This window comes from Hevea brasiliensis, chromosome 10 (assembly GCF_030052815.1).
Source record: "Hevea brasiliensis isolate MT/VB/25A 57/8 chromosome 10, ASM3005281v1, whole genome shotgun sequence".
NCBI classification, from domain to species: Eukaryota; Viridiplantae; Streptophyta; class Magnoliopsida; order Malpighiales; family Euphorbiaceae; genus Hevea; species Hevea brasiliensis.
In genome coordinates this window covers 91,281,671-91,287,900 of record NC_079502.1, presented here as the reverse complement: position 1 = coordinate 91,287,900, position 6,230 = coordinate 91,281,671, and the positions used below count along the sequence as shown (strand labels likewise).

Sequence of the window (6,230 nt, the reverse complement as noted above, 5' to 3'; positions counted from 1 at the left end):
TTTCTTTTTCGTGTCTCATATACAGCTGAGGGGGCGAATTTGGTGTGTTTTTGGGAGGGAGGTGTGGTGTCTTAGGTGGCATTATCGAGATTAGGGGTGGAATGAGAGGATTGGCGAGGTGGAGAGCTACGGTTCGTATCGGGAATTTGGGGATTTGGGGACGAAATGGGTGTTTCGGGTTGAGCATTGGGTGGTGTAGGGTATGGTGTTGGGGTTGAAGAATTACTGTTAGCAGCCATTTTTATGGCTTGCAGCTTGGGTATGTGGGTTGAAAGCTGTTTGGTGCGCACCATGGAAGGAACAGTGAAGGCTTAAGTCATGCAGCTGATGAGATGAAATAGGATAAAATGGCTAGGGTAAAGGTTTAAGTGGTGATATACCTAGTGTCTAACATGAGGCATGTTAAGAATAGTGAGGGTTGACATGCCCTGTGTGAATTGGTGTAAGATGAATAACATGAGGCATTTTGGAATAAAAGGGAAAAATGACATGCCCCGTGTTATTGTACATTAAGTGTTACATGAGTCATGTGAGACCCCTTAAAACTCTCAGTAGGTTTTACATTTTTAGCAATCTAAAGTGCCCATAATAGGTTTTGGTGGTGACACTACCCCCAGCATACATCATGTTGAACCTAGTGTTAAATGACCTGATGAAAAACCCAGAAATGTGATCCTAAACACACTAAAACCAACCCCAAAACACAATTTGCACAGAAATTTCACTCAAAATTCAATTGGAACCCAATTAATCGCTAAGAATAGTTAAAATCTATTAATCCACCAAACATAAACTAAAACATTATTCAAGTAATATTCACATTAACAATCACACCACAAGGAATAACACCCAAATTCAACCCCAAACTCATCATTAAAAATTCATGAACAAGGAATAAAATTTTGCTGCAGACACTATTCATATGGTTAAATTTCTGCAGAATTGTATTATGAAATTTCACAAAATATACAATAGCAAGTATGTCAATCTCAGTGCACTATATCAAAATTAATTACCCAAAAAGTAAAATCAAAAGCATGTTGCTATTGATTACCATGAAAGTTCCTATATTTCTCACCAATTTCCTCAAAATGCTGCAACTCAAATGGCCTTTCACTCCACCATGTTGCTGCAATCAGACATAAAGCTTAAATTAGTTCAAATTTAACTTTGTTAAAATCAATATGCATCATGGAAGACAAATATAAGGTTCAGCAACTTCCCAGGAATTAATTCTTTCAATTCAACATACACATTTGCTTGAAAATCTCCACCAACCTGCAGAAAGAAATTTTAATGTCAAATTTGAGTTCAATGGGATATAAGATGAAACAAAATAAAAGAAAAATTAAGTATAAGGAAAAAATTTTTGGGGTTCCTCCCAAAGAGCGCTAATTTTAGGTCATAAAATTGACCCTCTTTCAGTTCATGGTGGTTGGAATTGGAAAGTGTTGCCTCCCTTCTTAACAGGTGATGCAGTAAATTTGTACTTCAACTTTTTCCCATTGACTATGAAAACACCTGTTACTTTGTTTAAAATCCCAACCATACCTTACAAATTACTCTTACAAACTTGATATGAACCTACTGTTTTGAGTTGTTTAGATGGAGCCTTAAGTTTTACTCTTGGAGTGTCATTCTTACCAAAAGGAAGTGGCAAAGGAGATTTTTTTCTTTCGTGCTATATGCTGATTACACTGAGAATGAAGAATAATTTGACTTCCCTCCAACTTAATATCTTCCATTCCAGTATCATTTTCTATAACATCCACCCTATAGCAAGAATTTACCACAGTCGATTCCTTGGAATCTTGGAATAAATTAAATTCTATTTCCTCTTCTCCCACTTTCAACTTTAATTTCCCATTCTTTACATCTATATTAGCTCCTGTAGTAGCCAAAAATGGTCTTCCAAGTATGATGGGTGTTCTTACATCCTCCATCTCTAAAACCACAAAATCCACAGGAATAAATTTTCCAACCTTCAATGGCATATTCTGCAAAATTCTCACTGGATATTTGATAGATCTATAAGCTAGTTACAAAGAAATGGTGGTGGGCTTCAAATCTCCTACCTTCAACTTTTCACAAATGGGGAGTGGCATCAAACTTACACTAGCTCCAAGATCACATAATGCCTTTTCAATACTTGTCTCTCCAATGTGACATGGAATAGAGAAATTTCCTGGATCCTTCAATTTTGGTGGAAGTTTATTCTATAAGAGAGCACTACACTCCTCTGTTAATGCCACAGTTTCATAATCTTCTAATCTCCTCTTGTTTGACAAAATTTCTTTCAGGAATTTAGCATATGAGGGCATTTGAGAAATTACATCTGTAAATGGAATGTTGATGTATAACTTTTTCAAAACTTCCAAAAATTTCCCGAACTGCTTATCTAGCTTTGCTTTCTGAAACCTCTGAGGATATGGTAATGGTGGCTTGTATGGTGGTGGAGGCACATACTTTTCCTCTTCTTCTTTTTCAACTTCCTTCTTCTTGTTTGCTTCCTTATTAACTTCATCATGATTCGAAATAGATTCATTTTTGTCTTCATCTTCTTTCTTCTTTTTCTCTTCTACCTCCTCTTTCTCTTTTTCTCCCACAATTTTCCTACTCCTTAGGATCACTGCCTTGCAATGTTCTCTAGGAATCTCTGGTTGACTTGGAAGTTTTTCTTGTGCTTTGCTGGAAGAGCTTGCATGTTGAGCTATTTGGTTTTCCAACACTCTATTATGAATAGCAAGCTAGTCTATCCTTGAAGTTAATTGTTGAATCATTTCTCCTTGTTTCTGTTGAGCAGTTAAGAAATTCTCCATAATGGACTTCAAAATTGAATCTTAGTCTGAAGACTGAACTGGTGGTTATGGAATAGGTGCATTTTAATTCCTTTGTGGTGGAAATCCAGGTGGCACTCTGTTTTGCTGAAAATTCTATTGTTGTTACTGAAAATTAAGATGTTGTTGATAATTCTATTGCTGCCCTTGTCAACCTTCCCAAGAAAAGTTAGGGTGGTTTCTCCACGCTGGATTATATGTAGCAGAAAAAGGATTAACAATTGGTTTTTGATTGTAATTCCCAACAAAATCAACTTGCTCATTTCCAAACTCTTGCCCATAGGAAGGAAAATCATTGATACAATGCATATTTCCCGCACCAACATCTTCTGTATGACTAGATCCTCCAGTTGATGAGTCAACCTTCATGCTTAACTTATCCATTTTTCCCGTCAAAGCATCAAATTTGGCATTGAACATACTCATGGCATCTAATTCATATACACCAGCTGGTGGCTTCTTCATTTCATTTCTTTCACAGCTTTATTGATAATTGTTGTAAGCAATTTTATCCAATGCTGCATAAGCTTCATCTTCTGACTTCTCCATAAGATCACCTCTTGAAGATGCATTAATTATACTTCTAATTGATGGAGAAACACCATTGTAGAAATGTTGAACCAGCATCCATCTAGGGATTCCATGATGTGGACATCTCCTTTGAAGATCCTTGTATCTCTCCCAAGCTTCATAGAGACTCTCATTATCTCTTGGTCTGAAAGAAGTTAATTCATTTCTCAATTTTACAGTCTGGCTAGGAGGAAAGTATTGAGCCAAGAAAGCTTGTGACAACTCATCCCAAGTAGTTATTGAACCTGGAGGTAATGAATGCAACCACTCCCTGGCACGATCCTTCAAAGAAAAAGGAAATAATCTCAATCGGATGGCATCATCTGACACTCCATTTATCTTCAGCATGTTACTAATCTCAAGAAAATGTGCAAGGTGCACATGTGGACTCTTAGTAGGACCTCACCTAAACTGTGATTGTTGAACCATTTGACAAAGTGAGGGCTTCAACTCAAAGTTGTTTACTTACACTCTAGGCCTTGTAATACTCAGTCTAAAATCTCCAAAATTAGGAAAAGCATGATCCTTAATTGATCGGTTGTTGTTTGCCATAGCTTCTATCACTTGTTGCTCTTGATGTTGCTCTTGCTGTCTTTGAATTTTAAGTTCAGCTTTTCTTCTTTTAGACTCTGCTCTTAAAGCTTTAGCTGTCTTTTCAATCTCAATATCAAAAATTAAATCAATTTCTGCACTCTTTATTATTCTCATATAAAAAATATGTACTTGAAAAACCAAAATAGGAAAATCTCGAAGTATAATGATAAAGAAAAGAAATTAAAAAAAAATGCCCAAATTAACCAAACAATCAATCGTTTAATATCAAACAAAACAATTCCCCGGCAACGGCGCCAAAAACTTGGTTGCGAACTCCGCAAGTATATGGGTCGTTCAAGTAGTAAAGAAAAGATATCGTCCAACAGAGATTTGTTGTTTGAGTACCAAACTATAAAAGTTATGATTATTTGGGCTATCGATAATTTGTGTCAAAAATAGAGTAAGAGATGCAGCAAATTAAATTGAAAAAAATAAGGAAATTATAATGAATTAAGCATTTAAAATTCTAAGCTCTATACTAATTTACTAAAATTTCAGCAAGTAACAAAAGATTTAATTAATTAATGGTAAAAATTGATTCCACAATTGAGCTTCATGAAGTAAATTTTATTGGGATTTGGATAGGCAAAACCAAAATTAAGGAAAATACAAGTTTGAAGGAAGTTGATTCTGATTTCCTTTAATTTCTCTTTCAAGCAAACTAAAGAGTGTTTTAAAGGAAACTAAACCTCATTCTCATGCGATGTTTAAATACCCAAAACCCTTTAAGCATTTTAATCAACTTGAAATTTCTCTTAACCCACTAGTTTATTTCTAACACTAGGTGATTAAGTTCATTATCTTGATTATCTATCATTGATTTTCACCTCTTAGTCCTTCAATCTAAGATTAAGAACAAAACCCAAAGGGTACCAACAATGGGTATGTAAATAAGCACACAAGATAAGAATCAAAGTTTATATATACTAAAATATGGTTAAAACCAGTCCAAATCTACAAATAAAACTTAAATCATTACACCCAACTCTGAAATCTTAAGTATCTACTCACTCATGCTTGTATTTACAAGTAGAAAACATGAAATAGAGCAAGAAAACATGAAAATAAAACTAAAAATAAAAGAACCCAGAAGAAGAAGATCTAAATCTCTGAAAATGGAAGCTGGAAAACGTCACTCTGCAGGTGTTCTTCCTCCTAGAAATGGCGTGATTTCCTCTTTCCTTTCTCTTTTGATTTTTCTCTCTCTTTCTCCTTATGGTAAAAAATGAGAATATGATGCTTATATATCCCTTCAAGGTTTGCCCTAAAAATAGTCTCTAAAGAGATAAGGACAAAAGGTGTAAAAAGTGTGAAAAGAGAAAATTTTTCCATGTCAGTAAATCTGCCAGCGTTATCCCACATACCTCATATTGATTTAAGTTGTTTTTCACATGCCTCATGTTGATTCGGAGGAAGAGCCTTTAGATTCTGCATGACCAGCTACACAGGACATATGGGAGTCCCTGAAACTTTCAGCATGTTTTGCTCCAAAATCTCTGTTTACACAACCCGCCACACGGGGCATGTTAAAGCCCATGAAACTTTCAGCGTGCTTTGTTCCGAAGTCTCTGTTTATATGACCCAGTGTGAATTTACATGCCTCATGTGGATTCCTGCTGGCTAACTCTTATCTTCACACGACCTTCAACACGGGGCATGTTGAGGCCCTTGAAAGTCTCGACTGGTTTTCTTCTTTAAGTGAATTTTCTTTATTTTTCATGCCACTTTGGGCTTCCAAATCACTTTGAATTTCTTCTATATGGACCTTTTTGCCTTTAAACCTTATTAAAACCTTTCAAAAACATTAAAATTCCGAAAATCAAATATAATGAAACTAAAATTAACAAATTAACTAAAATAAGCATTAAAAGAATAAAATTACTAAACTAAAAAGGCAAAATGGATGCAAAACTACCCCAAATTACTTATATAAAATGATTTTATCACATCTAATGCTCCTAAGCAATTCTAATTGTAGAAAAAAGTTAGGTAAAATATCAATATGCATAAATAATTTGTTTAGTAAAGAAATTATGCTCAAATGTATACCTTGAACCATTGTAACCTATTATCTGTGCAATTTTCAAGAATAGGCTCTGGTGTTTTGAGCAAAACTCCATGCAAGTGCAAGATAGCTCGTAAGACAGAATTGAAATGTCTACTAATGGTTTCTTGTGACCGCTTCAACCTATGCTTGATCATCCTATTTTTTGTATCATGTGCAAGAAT

The 6,230-nt window shown here is 35.1% G+C and overlaps 1 non-coding gene across 1 annotated transcript; it reads left to right on the top strand.

Moving 5' to 3' along the window:
- The first annotated feature begins 3,474 nt into the window (after positions 1–3,474).
- Positions 3,475–3,581, top strand: LOC131170192 (small nucleolar RNA R71). The gene has a single exon (XR_009141128.1). It is a non-coding gene; the product is annotated as a small nucleolar RNA R71 (small nucleolar RNA).
- The last annotated feature ends 2,649 nt before the right edge of the window (positions 3,582–6,230 follow it).